The following is a 24,379-nucleotide window of genomic DNA, read 5'->3' as shown; positions in this document are numbered from 1 at the left end:
CAGATTTTAATAGTATAGATTTTCACTCGTAAAATCCCTTTGCACATTATTCTCTTTTATGTCAGCATCACTGCATAATTTATCTAAGACATAAATAGCTTCCATTAATATATGTTTCCATACATTATATTTATTTTTTATATTTTTGTTATTAATAAATTAATGATTAAGATAAAAAAATTGATGCTGCTTAATTTTTAAGCAATGTAAAGACTGGAAATCTGAGGTCATTAATTTCTGAGATATAAATAGCTTTCTAAAATTAAAAAAAAAAAAAAAAAAAAAAAAAAAAAAAAAAAAAAAAAAAACAGATAACAATAATCATAAATATTAATGCTCCTAAAATATATCCGCTTTTCCTGACTGATTTTTGTTTTCTGATCTCTTCATTTAATGAAACCTATTTTCATTAAATGAAGTTTTGCGCATTTCTCTACGAACTACGCAAAACTTGTTTCATACAATTGTATTTTTACTAATTATGAAGAAACTTGTTTCCAAAACAAGTATTTATGTGTACTACTTTCAGAATCCATGCGACAGAGTGTGAATACTCATATTCAAATATACGTTAGTGTCAATAAGCTTAACTCTAAATTATTAAACATTTCTGGGACCTTGAAACTTGGAAGAAAATCGTCATATTTTGCTACAGTGGGTATTTAAATTTAGATAAATCCTCATACCATAAATATTTTGTGTTTAATTTTAAAATTTCCATTTCGTATTACACAATCATTTTCAAAACTCTTTGGATACATATCAATAAAATTTGTTTCTACCTGTTTATGATTTCATCGTAAACTTGTGAAGAATTTCCTAAAAATATTCGAATATCCATAATTTTTACTGTTAAATATTTAATAATTATACATTAACTGAAATGCATTTATAGTACAGAGGAATTGTAGAAAGATATTGTAGGTGATGTATTATGTATCATTGGAATATGACAATAATAATAGTACAATTTGAGTGAAGGAAAAAAAAAAAAAAAAAAGATGTTTCAGCGTTTTAAAAGGGAAATGGACATCTTTACAGTAAATTCTTGGATGAAAGTTTTACTGTGACTCAACTTGGGAAGACACTGGAAATTTATAGTGGAGATGGAGCCCCGTTCTTCGTTAAACAGCTGCATTGAAGTATGAAACGCTACCCCTCAAGTTTATAATTGTAAATTGGCTGATGATTCAGAACAGTAAACTGAACTTAAACCTGCTGTTATTCTAATGCCATTTCTCTAGTCTATGGCGAGAACAAACAGAAGTTTTTTTTAAAAATTAAATTTCAAAGTGATCTCAAATATAATTCTTCATTATAAAGGTAAGTTATTGATTTGCAATATCTAAATTAATCATAAACTGAATTCTTATAATTTAAAACTTGCTAAAAATTCAATCCAGCTAAACTTTTAATCCATTTATCTGAAAAATCCAAAATTACTCGTATCACCATTAACAATGCAAATGTCTACTAATCGTATTGTTATATTAACACGAAATATTTTTATGATAAACATGAAATATAAATATAATCTATGTTTCCATACATTAAGTAACGTCGTAACAGGCCAAAATTAAAAACAAAATTTTTTAAACACGTCCTGCGCTATAGTGCAGGATCGATCAACTCATCAATCGGCTCGACAATGGAAAATCAATCGACTTGAATGGAGCTCATCAACATCTAATATAAAGAAATAGATAACTAAATTTGAAAAATAAAAGAGAAATAAAGAACCTAAAACACTGTCATTGTTAGCAAATACGGAAATTATTAATAAAGTTTTAAAAATACGGAAAACATAGACTTGCACTGGAAGTACAACTTTTATTATTTATAAATACTTTTAGAACAGAAATCTAAAATTTTAAATCCGTTAAGGATTTAGTTAAATTAGCAATGGTAAAATATTATGACATGGCAAGCAGTTATTCGGGAGTGTGCAATTCACTTATATTGTATTTATCATTATCTGTTACCACCATGGACCTTATAAGAAATAGACTAGCCCAAATGTTTTTTCCCCCCTCGTCTGAGGCGTTCCCGGCTATCACCTTGATCACATGCGAAGGAGTAGGGAAGACTTGCAGAAATTTAACATTGGTTGCCTATTGCAGCGTGTATAATTGTCAAGAAAAAGCTCGTTGTAGCGCCTCATTTCACAAATTAGAATTTCTCCATATTTTTATTTTTGAAACTGAGATTGATTTTTGAAAATTTAGCATATTTATCCAGCATAATTAACGTTCCAAATATTACATGCTTTCAGGGCTGGATATTTTTTTAGCTTTTCCTATGAAGTAAGGAAATTTGTAACTATTTGTTTTAGAAAATAATATTTTAAATCTGAACTAATAGAAAATTTCAAACAAGCAATTTTCTCTTGCAATTTTATGTTTTTTATTGGTGTAAATAAGTAAAAAATACTAAAATATTTAAAAACGAATTTTTGAAAGTTTTGTTTAAAATTCTAAATTGTGCTGCTTTTTTAAATTATAGATGAATATTATAGCACAATTTCTATAAAGGAATTTTATTTCAATTATTTTTCATAATACATTATAGTGATAAACACTTTTGACTCCTTAATATTTTTTATGCATTTAATTCTAATATTAAAATTGTATTTAATCGTAATAATTAATTTTGCTTGTATTTTATAGTGATTTATTTTTTTAATTTATTTTTAGTTCTGCATAATATTTTTTTTAAATTTTTTTATTTACTGTTAATTTAATTTATTAGGCCAAAGGGGCGGTAGCCTAGAAAGGCTGTTAGTTTCGTAGCGGCATTTTGCGCTGTTTTACTATAAATGTCCGTGTCTCCTTGCAAATTGTTGTTACCAAATATTATCGCCCTGTATTATATTTAAAGAAATTAAGTAATGAAGAATCTGCATGAATACATGTATGTTTCTCGCACTGTGACAAAAACGATAGTATCTAGAGCCATCAAGTTTTGAATAATGTAATCCTCCACCCGAACATGTGCATCTGGACGGCTGAATTTCGAATTTGTGTTAATCTATTTCATATTTTGTAAAACTTTAACGAATTTTTGATTAACAAACGCAATGAGTTCAGAGAGAGCACTGTACGGAAAATAACAGTTTAATCTCCAGTGCGGAAATTCTAAAATATGCTGTTTTCAAATGTATGCGGTTTACAGGCGAAGAACATGATATTCAATAAATATAGGTAACGTATAAAACGTTAAAAAAATGTTCCTTTTCAGTTTAATATAAAATCTGAATGCTTTTAGATTTTATTTTAGATTTTTTTTCCTTATGCTCCGAATTTTATAAATTACTAAAATAAATAATCCACTTTAATGTTAATAATTTAATGATGATGTAATCAAATAAATAATCGTTTTGTAATGTTATTATAGTTTTGAAAATCACTGCCTGAAAATGTTCATTAAATTTAAAAAAAAAAATTATCAGATCTTGCTTAATTTTACCTTATTTATCTCAAAACATCACGTACTATCAATCTTATTTAATTTTACTTTATTTTTACGCAAAATTAAGTTCATAAATTTTTTGCTTAGAGTTTTTAGCATTTTACCCAAGTAAAGAAGTTTGTACAAGGATTACGCGTGAAAAAAATGCGCGAAATGCAGTAAAAAGTGCTTTAATGAGATATACAGATATTAAATCCTATTTGAAAAAAAAATGCAACTTTCATAATCTCATCAGTATACAATGTATCACATTTAATAATTAAAAACGTGATACAAACGCCATAGGTTTCAGTGTTAAAGTAAACCAGATCGTCCCTACTCTTTCTTCTGGACATGTCCGTGACGCGCGCCCCGCCCACTGTGTTACTCTATTTCTTATAAGGCCCATGGTAACCACAGCCACGAGTCAGACGTCATTTTCCATACTGAAACTAATAAAAATATATTTAAGAAACAGTATGACACAAGATCGGTTGTCAAACCTTTCACTATTGAGCGTTGAAGCTGAGATGGCTGAGAAAATGGACGTCCAAGTATTGATAAATAATTTTGCGGAAATGAAGGTTAGGAGACACAAATTTTAAAAGAATTTTAATGAATTTTGGCCACCAATGTTATCATTACACTTATTCAGGGAGGAAAAAATTAGAGAAGAAGGGCAGTACGGACTGAGGAAAATTAAACATTGTCGGTATAGGGTTTTCTGATACCTCTTAAAAAGGAAAGTGGATATCTTTACAGTAAAATCGTAGATGAAAGTTTTACTGTGACTCAACTTGGGAAGACACTGGAAATTTATGGTGGAGGCGGGGTCCCTTTCTTTGCTGAAAAGCTGCGTTGAAGGGTGAAATGCCATCTTCAGTATACTTATAATTGGCTGATGACTCAGAACAGTAAACTGAACTTGCTCTTATTCTAATGACGTTTCTCTAGTCTAGTCTTTCCCTAGGAGGCGCAAATTTGAATAAAGAAAGATTTTTTTGTCTTTATGACGAATTTTGGCCATCGGTGTTATAATTACAATTATTGAGGTGAAAAAACATTAGAGACGAGCAGTGCGGACTGAGGAAAATTAAAAGGAAACAGGAAAAAAACTTTAGCATTCATATTTTTTATAAAAATCATGTATTCAAGTATTTTAGTGTACCAAAAAGTTTTTTAAAAAGACAGTGGAAAAAATGTACATGTTTTCTCCAAAAATTGTATGTTTAAATATTTTTTATGAAGTTATGGTAAATATGTTTTATATTTAACAAATGTATCATTTACATTATAAAAGTTCTTATTTATTACTTGTATATTATTGCATAAGTCTTGTTCGTAAGCTGAGTAAATCACAGAGTACTATACATTAATGTAATAGCTTTTCTGTACGTTTATCAGGTTCAGTGTTCCTCCTTACTTGCTTGGGGAGCATTCAATGACCTGACTCGGAACAGGGAGCTTACTAAAGCTATGTTCAATAAATGTGGGAAGTAGACAAGATGCACAGGAAGGGTATACGAAACCCTTTATTTTTCTCTCTTTACAAAGATTTCCGGACTTCGGAATACAGAGACCAACCACTCGTGGTCTGAACGTAAGAATATAAAAATATTAACTAAATTCTAACTAAACTAACTTTAGATTAATAAACAAGTGTCTACTCGAAGATTGGCCGTATATTAACAGAAAGGCCGTATGTAGTACAGAGAACTGTTAACACTACGATACGTTTAAAATTATCAAGAGGATTAAACCTCTGGCCTTGAAGGCAACCAGCAACCGAGTAAAACTGCTAAGGCAAGCGGCCAGCTTCTACTAACTCCTTCCTCTCTCTCTTGCTTGGCAAAAAGCCACAACTTAAGTACTTGGCGTTCGCAAGACAAATTTGCATAAATAAGTTAAAGCTTTTAATTGTGGCCGGAAGTAGAAAATAAGAAGTTATAGTAAAGATTAAAAATAAAATAAACGTTAGTAAAACTTAAGATCTTTACACGTTTATCAATTATCACGTCTGTCAGTTTATAATATAACTAATTATTTATAAGTTTGCTAAAGCGAAAAAACTTAGATAGGCGCAGATTTTATATAAAAATTTAAAACATTAGTATGTAAAACTTCTTGGATTTTATATAAAAATCTCCGCAAATCTAGGCTTTCTTCCTTTTCTTAATGCTATACGTCGACATGTTCCTTTTTTTATATAGACTTATTTATTTATTATCAGTATGCATCTGAGTGAAAGGAGAGAAAAATCTGTCTCTCGCACTCACACAAAAAGTCTTAAGTAACTGAATAAAATCATCTGACGTCAAATACCCAGACTAAAGCAAATTTTCATTTCACCAGTTGGTCAAGGGAAATTATTTTCCTTTTTAGTCTTTCTTCATGTTACGTACCTTTACGTTCCCTAAGAACGTGCTTTTATTTTTTAAAAATTAATCCAGATGTGATAAAAATCATGATGAAAACATTGCCTGCTGGAATTCTTGATATTTATTTTAAAACTTGTCCAGGTTTTTTTTTTTTTTTTTTAATTTTTATTTTTTATTTTTTATTTTTAAGCACATTAAATTTATTTGGAAAGGGGCCCAGGAAATTTTTTGCATAGGGGCCAAGAGTTATAGTTACGCCACTGGCTCTGCAAGGTATGCAGATGCTTCCCTGGCCACCGTACTCTCCTGACCTGTCATCATGAAGAGTTTTTAACACAACCTTTCACACCTGATCTCATTCCCACTGATCCTAATGAGGAGATGGAATATATAGAAAGACTAATACCGAATAAGGTTCCCGGCATAGATTCTATTTCGAATCGCATGATTCAAAGCTTTCCCGTAACGTTTGTTGTTTGGATTACGGTTCTTATTAATTTTATGCTCAGGAGAAGTTATTTCCTCGACTGTTGGAGAATTGCAGCAGTCGTCCCCATTCCAAAACCGGGACAAAATTTAAATTTACCCGTCAACTACAGACCTATTAGTCTGCTTTCTTCACTCTCAAAAGTGTACGAATTTGTCTTACTTAATCGCCTGAATGAATTCTGGTACACACACTAAACACTCCAGGGTACACCAGTTACTCCATGTAGTGGAATTCATTCATGAAGCGAAAGCATTTCGTAAGCGAGAGAAAACTGGAATTGTCTATCTTGACAAAGCCAAAGCCTTTGACAGGGTTTAGCATGACGGACTTATTTACAAAGTCATGCAACTTGGCTTTTCAGCTCACTTCGTTAAAATTATTAACTCGTACTTGGCCGGATGGAGTTTCCGCGTGCGAGTTAACCACAAATTCTCCTCTCCCCGCCCGATATATGCTGGATGCCCTCAGTGTAGTCTTGTTTCACCTCTGCTCTTCAATACCTATATTAGTGACGTGCCTAAGGCATCTAGTGTCGATCTAGCTTTATATGCGGACGATACGGCTATCCTTACTCAACACTCCAACATCACCACGGTATTCTCTACATTACAGAGTTACCATTCAGTCTTAGAATTCTGGCTCGGACTGTATAAAATCAAAATTAATGTCGCTAAGTGTGCTGCCACTTTATTTAGCCGAAGAAATATTCCCCATTTAGATAATCTCATATTCTTCTGTGAACCTATTTCCTGGCTACGTACAAATATCTTAGTGTTACACTAGGTTCAAAATTAACATGGAAACCTCACATTCAAAAAATAGTTGCGAATGCGAAGCCTACGAAAGCCAACCTGAGCCCCTTTTTCGCTAAAAATATCGACCTGTCACTTGATAACAGGATCTTGCTTTACAAGCCAATCATCAGGCCAGTTATTAACTATGACAGTCCCATCTGGGGCTCAGCTGCTCTGACTAATCGTAAACACGTCCAAATTTTTCAATCGAAATTTTTACGGGAGATACTTAATGCTCCACGGTTCATAAGGAACGATGATATTCATAACGACCTCAAACTTATGCCCGTTAATTGCTTTATACAGCGACTTTCGGGAAGTTTTTCAAAAATATCCATCTTATTGGAAATCCTGTATTGCATACTTTGGCTGCACATGATCCTGCCGTCGCTTCGTCAAAAAAGCTACCTAAAGCTATTCTAAACACTGATTACGCTCAATCACCACTTAAAAAGCGTCGGTATGCTAATACGGATGCCCAAGTGGAAGCACACTTCACGTTTCTAAAAGCCAACCGCCTCCGCGTTAACAATGCGTAAGGGCTTTGACCGGAGGACCCCCGTACTACAACTCTTTAATAAGAGTCTTTTAACGTCTCTTTAACAAGAGGCAGTCTTCGCAGCCGCACGGGACTGCACTTAACTTTTGCATCTTATATCCTCTTTTCACCCTGTTAAAACGATTGCTTTTCTGCACCCTAAGCGGCTCAAAGATCACAGACCATCATTCGTGTAAAAGGCATGCGGCCTGCTGAGGCCTTTACCAGTCTATATTTCTTTTTATTAGTTTTTTTAGTTCCTTAATGGCATAAAGATAAGGAAAAAAATCCGAACAAGCGGAAAGTCTAAGCACTGGTTGCGGATCTCACGAGAGAAAGAAGTACGACGCCCTTTTTGGGGTCATCTGTTGACTTCAGGAGAATCTTCAGTAATGGCATATATTTGGAGTGACGTTTATGTGGCGCCATTTGACGTCATGAGATAAAGCATAAGCAATGGCATATCTATGGCATAACTTTGAAGTAGCTTTTCCTTGAGATAGTGAGGCAAATTTTATTTGGCATAAATACAATGAAAAGCATAAAAATAAGTTGCATAAAAAATGAAACAATTTTGTACAGGTATATGTGCGTAAACAATTCTATCGAGACTCGAACCCGTCATGGAAAGTTTCTAATCAGTTGTCTTATCTGTTACGCCATAGAACTGTCGAGTACAGAACATAATATATACAAATATAATCCACAAAACCTGCTGTATCAACTGCAAAAATCTTCTTTCCAAGTACGAAAAATAAAAACTTGGTTAAATATGAATAAAATATAAAACTTGTGTAAATGAAGTAAATGAAAAAATATGAAATAATATATTAAGTCCTACCATTTAGAATTGTGATGGATAATACGAGGTCTTTTATGATTTTACTCTATGACGTAGTCTTAGTTGCCTAATTTCTTAATGATTTCCTTGTTGTATTGATCACATTTGAGGAAGAATTTATGAGAGAATTTTAGAATTTCTGAGTCTGTAGGTTTAATCCTAAGATCATTATGCAGAGCGGAGTTTTTACGAACTAGGGAGCATTGGCTATGATCCTTAAGGCTTTACTTTGTATTCTTTGAATTTTCAATCTGTTCGTATGAGCGGTAGTCGCCCAGGCTGGAGAAGCATAGAGTAGTAGTATACAGTGGTGGCCAAAATTGTGGAAACTTTTGGAAATTTTTATGTTTTTGAACTTTGTATGCTTATAGAAAACGTTGCGTTTCACAAAATACAAACTTGTATATTTCATTTTAAAGAGAATTTATTATTGAATTCAATGCAAAACACAAAATTCAATTATTTGCAATACAAAAAAAGTTAAACGATAATAGTTATCGATATACATTAGATAGTGATGATCGCAGTGAGTTATCAGTACTTAGTAGGGTACCCTTTATTTTTGATTACAGCTTCACATCGACGCTTCATTGACCTAACAAGAGTTTTAAGCTCTTCTGTCGTTATTACATGATGCCAGGAAACAATTATAGCCTCAATTAGTTCCCTTTTATTTGATGGGCGCCTCATTCGGACAAGAGTTTTCAAACGGTGCCACAAATTTTCGATAGTATTGAGGTCAGGACTGTTTCCTGGCCATGACAATTTAATGCTCTTTGTACGAAACCACTCTTTCGATATTTTGTCCGTGTGGCAAGGAGAAGAATCCTGCTGAAAAATAAACGAAGCATTGTTGGGAAAGAGACCTCTGATGGGAGGTAGAAGTTTTGGTTCTAGAATAGTGTCAATGTATTTTCTGGCATTCAGTGTCCCATCGATGACATGAAGGCGACCAATACCATCTGCTGACATGCATGACCAAATCATAACACTAACTGGGTTCTTCACAGTTGCTTGAATGCAGTAAGGATGTAGCTCTTCTCCTATTCTACGTCTTACATATTTTCGCCCGGCCCACCAGCGGCCGAGCGGTAAAGTCGCTAAACACTGGTAGTTCGGTCCGAGGTTCGAATCCCGCGAACGGACTGGCTGCATGGGTGTTTTCGTGGTTTTCCCAATGTGTAACGTGTATACGAGCCAGTTTCCCTTAGAAAGTCCTCCACGAAGGCATCCCTCCCCTTAGGCAGATAGTCCTCGAGGCTTTGTCGTAATTAAAAAATCTAACCTAATCTAACCATATTTTCGCCCATCACTACCGAATAACGATATCTTAGTTTCATCACTCCATATAACTTGTGACCACTGATCATCCGACCAATTAATGTGTTCCTTTGCCCACTGTAGTCTTTTTTTTTCGTTGCTGAAAATTAAGATAAGGCTTTTTTCGTGGAATTCTACCTTTCAGTCCAACATCTGTTAATCTTCTCCTGATTGTTCTTGAACTGACAGAAACACCAGCATCATTCAGATCACTTCTGATGGCCGCTGACGACATTTTTCTATCTTGGAGACATAGTCTTTTTATTCTTCTGTCATCAATAGATGTGGTGCACCTCTTTCGGCCTTTTCCTTCTTTGTTTTTTATTGAATTTGTCTCCTGATATCGTAAACAAAACTTTCGGAATCCAGATGTAGTCACTGAACCACCCACCTGTCTTGCAATTTCAGCATAGGAAAGACCACTTTCTCGTAACACAATAATATTACATCTCTTTCTAGGTGTCCAATCTACTCTTTTATTTGATGTCATTGCTTCTTGACTAAATATTAAAAATTTTTACAAAAATTCCTACTTGTAATTGCAGTGTATAAGAAACAGGTCCTCCTTCTACAGAACAAAGCAAAATAATGAATGGTTTCAAGTGTAAACATAATGTCAGCTTCTACTGGCAGTTACTAACATTTGATTGGTTCTCAGAACAAGAACAGTGATTGGCCAGGAAAGCTAGACATTACAAACCACTTCATAACTGTGTTTTTTATTTATATTATAACTTTTTGTATTGCAAATAATTGAATTTTTTGTTTTGTATTGAATTCAGTAATAAATTCTATTTAAAATGATATATACAAGTTTGCATTTTGCGAAACGTAACATTTTCTATAAGCATACAAAGTTCAAAAACATAAAAATTTCCAAAAGTGTCCACAATTTTGGCCACCACTGTAGGTCTTTATGGCTTGTAAATACAAAATTCCTTTAGTAGCGATGCTAAGAGTTGAGTGTCTGCCTATTAATGCATAAACACTTCCAACAGCTCGATTTGCTTTTTTGCAGATACAATTGATGATTTTGAAAGGTTAATTTTCTATCTAAGTGAACACCCAGGTATTTGACTGAGGTATCACGTGCTATTTCAATATTATTAAGTTTAATATTTTCAAGAGGCTTTCTGGTGGAGTGTTTTTGAAAATAAACAACAGTAGATTATTATCTTCCAGGCCACGGGTAAATCTTACCGAGGACTGCTTTAAGTTTGGAGACGGCCTTTTGAGGATTCAAAGATTTGCTTAAAATCGCCGTGTCATCGGCATAGCATGCGATGAGGGCTTTTCTAGGATAATTAGGGATATCGTTGATGTATATGTTGAAGAGCACAGGGGCTAAATTACTACCTTGTGCTACTGCTGCAGTGATGTTTTTAATTTCAGATAAGGAATCTTTAATTTTAACTTGGAAGGTGCGCGACTGAAGATAACTGGCTATGAGAAAAATGATTTCTGGTGGAAAATTATATCCAATTAATTTAATGAGTAGGAATGGATGCCTTTTTCTATGTCTATGAATATCCTAAGGGGCTGACTTCTATCTGGCTTTTAAACGCCGCATTGAATAGCGGCAAAATTCTCTCCTCCTGCCAGCTGATCGACTGACCTTGCTATTACGACTCGCCTAACTCCCTTTTCACCCAGCTACTCTCAGCTTGTGCGAGTTCAAGTTTATTGACCTCGCGCCCAGCTCTTTTTCTCCAGTCTGCTTGTGGCTTAGGATACTTTTACTTTTATTACTGATATGAAGAATCAAGGAAATCTCATGCACCTTTTAATATCTTTTCACAATTTTTGAATGATGACTGTCCCTTTCAAAATTGATTCTGACCCTTATTTTCGCCACGAAATTTAATTAAATGACCTTCTTTGAGTTTTCACCCTTTTTGTCTCATGCAGAAGGCGTTATTTGAGAAAGATTTATTTCATTTTTGGCTTTCAAAATTTTTACCGTATTTGATGAACCTCTTTTTAGACGTAAATTTTTATCTTTGATGATGTGGAGTTCAAGCAAGGCCAACTAGATATCAAGGCCTATCCTACTGTACTCCGTAAATGAACTTCTTTGATACTTTCTGATTGGTTCTCGTGGATCCTGACCAAGATCTATGTAAGGAGATGCTGAGCCATTTTTTCATCAACTTAAGCTCTGATCATACTCCTGTGATTGCTACACTAGGGGTCACCAGTATTAATTATACGAATGTTAAGACCCATACCGACTGGAGTATGCACCACAATGTTGTGAAAGTGAGGCTCCCCAAATTAGGTGCTGTAACAGACCTATTTAAGTGTAACTGAACTATTTTATTCACGCCATGAACTCATGAACTGTAACCGAACTATTTTATTTAAACGCCATCTCGTGGCGATATGAAAAAACGTCAGTCGACCTCCAGCCGCCATGAGGATAGCTTACTATGTTATGTTATTCTCAATGTTTGATGTTCCATTTCGTTTATGTTTCATTTTTATATATATTTCTTTTGTTTGTAACCGTTCCTGTGTGCTCTGTTAATAAATCCTTTTAAAGCTAGCCGGCATTAGTGTCTATTGAGGAACGGCTACATCACATTGGCGCCCAACTAAATTTGAATCCAAAATGGCACAACAAAATGTTTAAAATTTCTTTTTGGCTTTAACAAGCTCTTACTCCCGAATTTAACTTTTAGTTGCTGGAGATCGGCTCAGTTTCTTTTCAGGTGTGGACTACTGGTCAAATATTCTGGAACGAATTCTGGAATTAAAATTGTCATACCGTGCTGCTAGCACATCGAATCATCAACTGGACAATTTCAACGGAAAAGATAAGTTTCGTTTACATTATCGTTTAATCTGAGTTTAAAGTTCTTTTAAACTGATTATTTATTATAAGCTGCTTCTTAAAGCAAATGTAAATTCTTTACTGAAATCTCATTTATTGATACTACATAAGAGTATTAAACGAAAGTAAACAGCTTTCTGTTAACCAAACGTTATTTCTTGAATTGTAATTTGTTATTTTAAAATGTTAATGCGCATAGTAAATTAATTTGTGAATAATATTGTTTCACTGAATACATGTTTTGATGTTAAAGTTTGAATATATTCATGGACGTTGTTCATTAGAATTTATTAGTTTCGATTCTGACATACAGCAGCAGATGTTTTCCCCCCGCGGAAATGTTTAGACTAGCGATGATTTATGATGTGTTTACGTCAAATCTTTTATTATTTTTTTTTCCTTTGAGTGCTGTTGTTCCTTATTAAATGTTTTATTCTACATAAAATAAAATATTGTACTTGTTGATTTATCTTTCGACGAACATTTTGAGAAAATGATTATAATATACTACTTTAGGTAAATATAATTGTGTTCAATTTAAAATATAATATAATTGTTTTCAATTGTCTTAAAAATATTTCTTGAAGCGAAAGAAAATAATTATGAATAAAATCGAATGACTATTTAAATAAAGTAAAAGAGTTACTAAGTGTGTGTTGCTTAATCAGCTTAATATTTTGTTAAGATTAAGATTTCGAAGAATTCAGCTTAAATATAAAAGCTTATGGTAAGACATTTATGTATGTTTTGCTGAGTAGTAAACAATTTTTGAGCAATTTATTATATGTTATTTTCTTGATACAAGTTGAATTTATGAGTGCATTTTATGATATTTTTACGACTCCGAAATAATAAACTTTGTGAGTATTATTGTTTACATTTATAAATACTATTTAATAGTGGTATATTAAATGTACGAGTAACATTGTTTACATTCATACATGCTGTTTAATAGAGGTATATACATTTTACTTAAAGGTATAATTATTAATTCTAAAATACTGTATTGTGAATAAAATCGAAATAACAACAAATTCAACTTCATCTTTTCCCTCCCCTCTGACCTCTCATATAATTATGGCTTACCTTGCCAAAGCACGAAAAGAGGATTTAAAAACTCTCGCTGCAGAACTGGGTTTCACTGTAAACGACACTATGCGAGTAATAGATCTTAAAGATCTTATTGTCAATTCTGACACTTATGATGAGGCTTTTACCAGGAATCTTCTAGAAACTTTAATCGAAACTAGACAACAAAAACAACGTGAAAGCAACGATCTGGAGACACGTCAAAGAAAAGAACAAGAACTTTTATTAGAATTGGAACGTTTAAAATTAAACCTGGCATCTGCTAGCTCAAACCCTAACTATGCCGCCTTTGCTTCAAATGCAGCTATTGGAACAAATATTCAACACCTAATCCCTAAATTTACAGGAACTTCTGACATTGCAACCTACCTGCAAATTTTTGAAAGACAATGTGAGAAAGTTAATATAAAACAAATAGATTACATCACTCATCTCCTACCTCTTCTGCCTATAGACATTTCGCAAATTATTTTAAGAGAACCAAAAGACAAATTAGAAGATTATTCTTACATCAAGAAGATTCTGCTACAAAGATTCAAATTAAATGCTGAATCATTTCGAATTAAACTTACTACACACCAAAAACACCCTGGGTCTTTATGGAAAGATTTTACTTACGAATTAAACAATTATCTCGAAGAGTGGCTCCATAGTCTCGATGTTACAGACTTTGAATCACTCAAAAACTTGGTCCTGACGGATCAGCTTAAAAGAAGAGTCAGTAGTGACGTTAAGGAGCATTTTATTGATACTTGGGGAAAAATAAAGAGTTCATCTGAATTAGTACAGAAATTGGATGATTATGAAGCTGTACGTGTTAAAAATACGAACTATAAAACTCAACTTCCTGGCAGGCGAAACTATTCTTACAAACCGACTAATCCATCTAAACACAAAGTAGAAAATCGAACATGTGACATACAGGAAACTCATAAAACCTTTTCAAATCGTGTTCAGCAACAAACAGAGGAAACGCGACCTCCTTTAACATGCTATGGGTGCGGAAAAACTGGTTTTATCAAGTCTAAATGTCCAGACTGTAACCCCCCAAAGACTTCAAATTCATCAAATTTTGGCACTATCCAAATCCGATCCTGTTTATCTTCCACTCGGACTGCTGTATTTCCAATTAGTATTGGTGGTGTTTCCGGTACAGCTTTCGCCTACACTTGTGCTAGTCACTCAATTGCAAGTGAATCCCTCTATCATATTCTGCAAAAACAAGATGCAGTATTTGAAAAGACAACATTACAGGTGTCTTTCGATGATGGTTTGGTATCTGAAAAAGAGGTACTTCGCACCGAACAAATCATTCTTCTCGAAGGCAGAGAGTTCAAAACTCCGCTCCTTGTGTTGCCTGATGCCAAAAATAACTCGACTCTGTTAGGAACTGACTTTCTTCAAAAAGCTAAATTTGTTTTAAATCTTGCTGAAAATAAGTGGAACTTTTCTGATGAACCTCGAAGAAAATATAGCTTCGTGAAACCTCATCAATCCCAAGTACTGGAAGAAACCCCAGTTGTTGTAAACAACTGCCGACTACGAGAAAATGAAGGACAGCAATTAACTACAGCCCAACGGCTTGCAACTGATGCATTGCTTAACAAATATCACACTGTCTTCAAAGTAGGGGGAGAAGCCACTAATCAAAAGCCATCTGGCTTACTTCAAACTCCAGTCTATGCTCAACGTTTTGAGACCTTGTCAATTGATCTTTTCGGTCCCCTTCATGAAACACCGTCTGGTGAAAAATGGATTTTTATTGTGCAGGACTGTGCCACGAAGTGGACAGAACTATTTGCTTTAAAGGAAGCCACGGCCAGAGAATGTGCCACTATTCTTTTGGAGGAAGTCGCCCTTCGATTTGGGTTACCCAAGAAAATAATAAGTGATAATGGTACCCAGTTTACTAGTGCTGTTATGCAACAACTATGCTATATCTTGAACATTGATTAAAGTCTTACTCCTGTCTATCACCCACAATCTAACCCAGTTGAAAGGAAGAATAGAGATCTGAAACCACGTTTAGCAATACTTGTTGGTAACGACCATCAGTCATGGAAGGATAAACTGCCATTAATAAGGTTTGCTTTGAATACAGCCAAATGTGATTCAACTGGACATTCTGCTTCTTTTCTTCAATTTGCACGAGAGTTACGAACCTTAGATGATGTAAAGCATGATATAAAAGCCGTAATTGAGAACGATAATTTTGTTCCCGAAATTACTCCATATTTGAAACGTTTTGCAAGAAATGTACAACAGGTACGAGAAAGAGTCGAAATGCATCAAGATAAGCAGAAACGATATGCTGACAAAAAACGAAGAGAAACACCGAAATTCGTTCCTGGAGATAAAGTTTGGGTCACCCTCCATCCAATCAGCAAAGGTACACTGAAGAAAACTGCTAAATTCATGCCCAAGAGAGATGGTCCTTATGTGATAGTGACTACAAGATCTCCAACCACTTATGATATTGCCGATCCTCATGAACCAGACAAAATTCTCGGCAAGTATCATGTTTCAGCCTTGAAACCATATCAAGATCGAAATATGCAAAACTCAGCTCATGTAATTCCAGTGGTTCCCTTAAAGAAAAGAGGACGCCCGAAACGTGTAATACCATCCGAATCTGCACCTGTTGCACAAGGTGCTGGTGACGCAAAATCTACTCCTCGTGAAACTGGAGCCCATCCATCTGATTCTCCGCCCGCTGCACAAAGTAGACAAATGTCAGTTCCTGACTTCTTGCCGAGACGTCTACGAAGTCAGAGGGGGAGGATGTAACAGACCTATTTAAGTGTAACTGAACTATTTTATTCACGCCATGAACTCATGAACTGTAACCGAACTATTTTATTTAAACGCCATCTCGTGGCGATATGAAAAAACGTCAGTCGAGCTCCAGCCGCCATGATGATAGCTTACTATGTTATGTTATTCTCAATGTTTGATGTTCCATTTCGTTTATGTTTCATTTTTATATATATTTCTTTTGTTTGTAACCGTTCCTGTGTGCTGTGTTAATAAATCCTTTTAAAGCTAGCCGGCATTAGTGTCTATTGAGGAACGGCTACATCACAGTGCTATGAAAAGCCCTTCTGATATTGACAAGGAGATTGATAAGTTTACTACATGTCTTAATGACTCTTACTATGAGGCCACCAAGGTTACTCAAAGGTCTTGTAAAATCGCTAAGATTCCAAGGTACATCAAATCTCTCATAGCCGAAAGAAACAGGCTGCGAAGGAGGTATAATATCACCTGGGACCCAATTATTAAAACGGAGTTAAATAGGATCAGTAAGCATATTAAGCTTGAAATGCATAAATTAAAGTGTGAGGCTTGGAATGATAAAATGGAGGAGTTAAACTTACAGTGATGCCTTCTGGCAGTTTACAAAAATGTTAAAGAGGACGCATCTGTGTGATAGGCCAATTATTGCCAACGGCGTGACTGCTTTTTCAGATACTGACAAATGTCAGATTTTCGCTTCACATCTTGAAAAGCAGTTTTCTCCCAATTAGACACCTCGTAATATTCACTTTGAGACCCAAGTCAGAATGAAAGTAGAAGAATGGCTAGGTGCTCCCACGGTTCTAAATGCCGATGGTTTAACTAATTTAAGAGAAGTTACGGATATTATCTCCAAATTGAACCACAAGAAAGCCCCAGGTATTGATGGAGTTACAAATTTAATGATCAGGAACCTCCCGCGCGGTGGAATCACAAGACTTTCCAGCATTTTTAATATATGCATTACGTTATGCTACTTCCCGGACTGCTGGAAGCACGCAAAAGTTTTCCTACTACCGAAGCCTGCAAGACATCACTAAGGCGGAGAATCACAGGCCCATAAGCTTGCTCTCTAATATAGGCAAGATCTTTGAACGAATAATTTTAAGGAAATTCCAGCCTTATTTACAGGTACTTCCGGAAGATCAGTACGGATTTAGGAGCGAACTTTGCACATCTAAACAACAGATTAGGCTTATGGAATTTATCGGCTCTACTCTGCATCATAAGAGTTGTACTGCAGTGCTCATGCTGGACGTGGCCAAAGCATTTGACCGTGTCTGGCATGAGGGCTTAATATATAAAAATTGATAATGATGAATTTGCCTAAAGAACTGATCTTACTCACCAGATCTTATATTGCAAATCGTTACTTTACTGTTAGCTGCAAGCAAAGTCATTCTGGATACAAAACTATCGCTGCAGACGTCCCCCAGGGGTCCTGTCTTGGCCCAGTACTCTATCTTTTCTATGCGGCTGATTTCCCGCGGGATAAACTCAACAGAAATACATTGCTGGCCTGCTATGCGGATGACACAGTTGTAGCGGTCAGATCTATTCAGCCTAACAGGGCAATTTCTGTTATGCAGGATATAATTATGGACATTGAGGAGTGGTGCTCCAGGTGGAAGATTTCCATCAATGCGACTAAATCAAAGCTACTTCTTGTTAGAAGGAAGAAAATACTGTTCTCAGTTCAGCCACTTTACCTATTCGGCCAACATGTCCCGATGGCAAACAAGGCCAAGTATTTAGGTGTTTACTTGAATCGAAGACTCACGTGGAGTACGCATGTCAATTACATTGAAACAAGACCAGAGGAATTGCTCAACAATTACAAGTACTGCTAGGGCGCAGCTCGCAGTTAGATCTGAGAAGGAAAAGACAGATTTATATTTCCATTTTAAAACCAATTATGTGTTATGCGTCCCCTGTCTGGGCGACTGCTACGAGCTCACATATCAACAAATTGCAGGTGACTCAAAACACAATCTTACGCACCATTACAAGAGCGCATTTTTACATCCGTAACAAACTCCTGCACGATGATTTACAAGTTGAATATATTGACAAATATCTGCAAAAACTTAACAGCAAGTTCTTTGACAAAGGTTTGAATTGCAGTAAAGGACACTTTAATGCTGTACTGAACTATGTCTGCATTCCTGGAGACTACAATATCAGGCCTTTCACGGCTCACAGAATGAGGGATCAAAATTTTGTCATTTAGCCCACTCGTTTTTAAATATGTAAATAACACATTTTTACGCGTACATTACTTCACTTTCATTTGTTTATTACATGTTCAACACTGTATCCTATGCACATGCACATTTCATGTGTTTTCATTTCTTTTGCATCTTCATAGCTCCATACACGTGATTATTACTCTTGTCTCAGGAGTGAGAGTTAAGTAAGTTACTTTGATGATTGGACTTTGTCACTATGGCTGATGGGCCCTCTTTTCCTTACCCGCTCCGATTTCCCGGCTGGGAACTAGCTGATAGTTGACATTCTGATTGACCTTGGGGGATTAGATCAATATAGCTTATTAAAGCCCAACTGGGCTAATATAAGCATAAGCAATCAGCATTTAAGCATTTTTTTCATCATTTCTGTTTATGTTGTATGCTTCGCTCTTGCTTTCGCGCTTCCTGTTTGAACCCAGACGTGTTATTCGAGGCAATTATTTTTATCATAGAACATTTTCATAATTGTACTCATGTAGTCGATGGAGATGCTAATATTATTTATTTTTATTAGATACTAATATTTAATTTATATTTATTAGATGTTAATATTTATTTACTTTTTATTATATATTAATATTTATTTATTTGTTCTTATGAGATGTTCATAGTTACTTTTATTATGGAATATTGTCTACTTCTTGTATGGTTTTTATACTTTCATTTTGTTTCAAGTTTTTCCAGGTGACAGTTTTATTTGAAGTAATTTCGTTTTATATAAGTAACTAATTTTCTACACTCTCTATTTTTTAAAGTAACATTTATCGAGATTTAACCTAGCAAAATATGATACCTAGTATAAATAATTAAATATTTCTCCACTTACTGATACTTTGTGCTTTCATGTAAATACTATCATATTTCTTAAATTAGCTGTTATTTATTAAGTTGATAATCTACACGTTCTATTCTTTTTGTTTAACGATCAAATAATATTTTTAAGTTAGTTTATTTTCTTTTTACTATGAGTAGATTTATTACATTTTGATATACTTTTTTTTATACCAGTAATTCTGTTCTTCTCTAATAGCTTTTTTCGAATTTTTTTAGATGGAACATATATCCCAGACTAAGCTTTTAATTAAAAAAAAATGTATTGGGAATTTTCAAATTATGACACTTTGGTTTTGGTACTTTTATATTTTTAGATTGACCCTGAATATGTATTTGAGCATGAAGATATTCCTTTGGATGATCAAACGATTGCCATCATGGATTTTGGTGACCTTACATCATCACAGCTAGACTCTGACTTGCGTGGAGTGTAATAAAACATTTGCACATCGAGTGAGCTTAATAAGAGATATCAATATGCAACATTCAGCTATCAAAAACATTTGTCTCATTTGCAAGAAGGAGCTTTTCTGCAAGGATTGTTTAATGATGCATATGAAAATGCATTCTGAACCCCAGAAATCCGCGCCATCTCGTTCAGTGAAAGGAGCAGCTACATCCACCGCTATGTCTATCTCTAAACAACCACAAGAACGCTCGCCATGCCTTGACACATTTATAACAGAGATCTTTTATTCGAAGGAAGGCAACAACAAATACTTGCAAGTGTTTTTAAAGTCATCAAAAACCGAAGTCGCGGACAAGATTCAAGAAACTGTCGCATAGCACCAGGGGATTAAATTGAATACTTATGTGAAGATTACTGAAGTGCAGAATCGCCCACTTATTTCTTTGGCGCTTTTTACAAGAGTAAGGAGAATTGGATTTTTGTCAATTTTCTTTGATTTTTTAAGTGAAAATAGGTCGATGTGCACATGGATACAGTCAAGATTGTGCGCAATGCCATTTTTGTGCAATTCTCGGATTTTTTTTTAAGTGAAAATTGGTCGACATGTACAAGGATACCAAGTATGTGTAATTCTGAAAAATGCGCTAAGCAGTGGGCGATTCTGCACTTTCCCCTGTGAAGTAAGGATTTTACATCACATGAATTTTGATTTCTTATATATACAGTTCTCAAAATAAAAAATAGTACCACTCATAAAATGTTTTATTTTGATAGGTGCTGGATTCCTTGGATAAATTTCTAAAAAAGAAAAAGGTTCAGGATGGACTTTAGACATCATCCAATACTTGGAGCTCAAGATCGCTGTCTACAAGCCGTTAGCTGCTTACTCCTACATACCTCTACCGAAAGCCTTAGTCAATAGGAGGGTTGTTTCTCAATATACAGAGGCTGTTCGCACATTTTTTAGACGATTTTGGTAAGCGGTAATAAAAAATCGTTTGCTGCAAAAGAAGTAATTGCAATTGTACTATGTTTTTAAAAGTCAAAATTATCGTCTGTGGCTTGAAAGTTTTTGTTTTTATTCAAAATGGCGAATTTAACAAAGAAGTGGTTCGAAGGCTACATTTACGCTCTTTCTGAAGAGAAATATGCATACTCCGTTATCCAAAAACGATGTGAGAGTCACGGTTTTGTGATATCTATAGCGTCGATAGGTAATATCATCAACAAGAAGGGGAAAAAAATGTCAAATTGGAGCCTCAAGTGGGACAAAAATTCCAAACAAGTATCCAAGGAAAAAACGGACATCTTCGACTATTGCAAAGGTACGTTGTTTAATGTTAAAAGAAAATCCCCCTAGTCAAAGGACAATTGCAAAATCATTAAAATGCTCGGTGTCCACTGTAAACAAAATGATAAACGTTGATTTACATCCTAAGAAAGCGAAAAAACGCAATGTGCATCGTCTTTTCCCAAAGCATATCGCTCAACGCAGGACACGCTGCAGAATTCTATATGAGAAACACTTATCCAAAGAAAAATGGAATTTAATTGATTGTAACAAAAAAAGAGCTATTTATTATCATAAAAGGGGAGAAAAAAATTTAAGTACATGGTTCAAAGAATCGAAAGAAAGTTTTTCTAAGGGATTCATGATTGTTGCTGGTTTTTCTTATAATGGCAAGTTAAAAATAAAGAGAGTGCAAAAAAATGTCAAGATTAACTCAATACTATCAGGAACATACGAGGGCTATCCAGAAAGTAGATTACGTTTTGGAATAAAAAAATAAACAAAGTATAGGAAACAAATTTTATTATATACAGATGAAAGCCACACTCAAATACTACTTTTCTACATAGTCACCATACAAATTAAGGCATTTATCGTAGCGATGTACGAGCTTGGAAATTCCTTCGTCGAAAAATTCGGCCGCCTGCGCCTTCAACCACTTCGTTACCTCTTCTTGCAGCTGTGCGTCGTCATCAAAACGCTGCATAGCCAGCCACTTCTTCATTGCTGGGAATAGGTGGAAGTCGCTCGGTGCCAGGTCGGGACTGTACGGCGGATGAGGAAACAACTCCCACTTAAAAGATTCAAGAACTTTACGAGTGACATTTGCCGTGTGGGGCCGGGCGTTGTCGTGAATCAACAAGATCTTAGAGCTCAACATTCCTCTGCGCTTGTTTTGAATTGCTCTTCTGAGTTTTTGGAGAGTTTGGCAATACCTTTGAGAGTTTATTGTAGTGCCTCTTTCCAGGAAGTCCACCAAAATTACACCTTTTCTGTCCCAAAAAACAGTCGCCATCATCTTCCTTGCCGACATTGTTTGCATGCATTTCTTGGGTTTTTGGGGAGAACTTGTGTGCCCCCACTGCATTGATTGCAATTTCGTTTCACAGTTCACATGTTTCACCCATGTTTCGTCACCAGTAACGATGCGATCGAGTAAAGAGTCACCATCCTTATGGTAAGCGTCCAAAAAGTTCAACGCTGCAGCCATTCGCTGATTTTTGTGGTCCTCTGTCAAGATTTTTGGAATCCATCTTGCACAAAACTTGTGGTAACCAAGCTTTTCGCTGATGATTTCGTGCAACAAACTTCGCGAAATTTGTGGAAAACTCAAAGAAAGTTCCGTTATTGTGAAATTTCGATTTTCACGGACTTTAGCATCGACTTTTTCGAGAAGTTCGGCGGTCACTATGCTGGGTCTCCCACTTCGATCTTCGTCGTGAACATTGGTTCGGCCTTTTTGAAATCTTATGACCCACTGACGCACTCCACCTTCAGTGATAATGTTGTCCCCATACACTTCACGAAGCTGCCGATAGATTTCTATCGGTTTACAGTTTTTTGCAGTCAGAAACCTTATTACTGAGCGCACCTCGCAGCTCGCGGGATTTTCAATTAACGCAGACATTTCAAACCGTCACAGTATCTGAACGGAGCACAGCACGAACCTCTCACTAGCACGGCTAGATGCAGACTGAGCTGCGCAACGCTCTGACCCCAAGATGGCCGCGCTAGCCCCGCCCCTAGCGGACACAGACGGAAACGTAATCTACTTCCTGGATGGCCCTCGTATTTTATCACCAATTTTTCTGAATGAAATACCATCAATCTGTGAGAGTCCATCAGGACAAAGCTAGCAGTCACACATCAAAATCCACTGTAAATTTCTTAAAAGAAATGGAACAAAAAACTGGTATCAAGGCCATATCCTTCATTAATATCCCTACTAAATCTTTCGATGTGTCACCTATGGATTTTTGTGCTTTCGGACTTTTAAAAACTGCATTATCCAGACGTTGTCCCAAAACCCTAAGCTGTTCGGGAGGAACGGGATCGAATACCTCTTCTGCTATTTCAAAAGGCATCATTATCCTGGAAATTGCGGTGTTGAAAGATAGTTCAGAATAAGGGATGTCAAATAGAACATTTAAACAGGGGCGTAGCTAGAAGGGGGCAAGGGGGTATCTGTCCCCGGGCGCTGAATCCAAGGGGCGCCAAACTGATGTTACGACATTTTAGAATTAAATGTTTTCCATCTTTGGCAAGCAGTAGGGGGCGCGAAATCTTCAGTTGTCCCTGGGCGCTGAAAACCCTAGCTACGACTCTGCATTTAAAATACAAGAATTTTATGCAATTTAGTTTTGTGAATACAATATACATCGTCTAAAAAATGTGTGAACAGCCTCTGTACTGAACACGGCTGTTGAAGATCATAGAAAGCATGTGTACAGAGTACGCCATTACAAACCTTATGAAGAAGAAATCTACATAGATGACCTATCTTTCCCCACCCCCAATCACTAGTTGCACAAATTTGAAAAGATGAACAATCTATCGAACAACATGTTCAGTTGGGAAAACAATGAGATTTTACCTCTTCGGATCACCAAGTGTCGAAATGGTAATTTATCTTTACACTGTAACCTTTAACAAGCATGTTTTAAATGTGAGAATTGTTTTATTGAATGATATTTTTCTTTTAGATGACCGCCATATCAATCTGCTGTTAATTTCCGATGACGAGAAGAGACATTATTGTCTCATTAAGAATCTGTCTTGTCTTCTTGCTGGCCTCACGAAATATAGCAATGCAATATTTTATTGTGACTATTATCGTCATTGCTTCATGAAGAAAGAAACCCTGGATGCTCATATAAAAGACTGTCAAGTATACGTATATCAAAAAATCAAAATGCCCAAAGAGAAGTGGTTAAAATTTCACAAGCCACAGTTTCAGCTTCCAGTGCATTATGCCGATTTCAAATCTATTTTAGTGAAGCCTTATGCCTACCGGATCCATTGAAGTCATCCACCACCCCTGTTGCTGACCGTCTTTGTTGTAGATACAGCT

The sequence above is a fragment of the Stegodyphus dumicola genome, chromosome 5, assembly GCF_044657685.1.
Source record: "Stegodyphus dumicola isolate Sdum_Otavi_A_Nest chromosome 5, ASM4465768v1".
Taxonomy (NCBI): Eukaryota; Metazoa; Arthropoda; class Arachnida; order Araneae; family Eresidae; genus Stegodyphus; species Stegodyphus dumicola.
The sequence above is the reverse complement of the archived record's forward strand: the minus strand, read 5'-3'. Positions refer to the sequence as shown.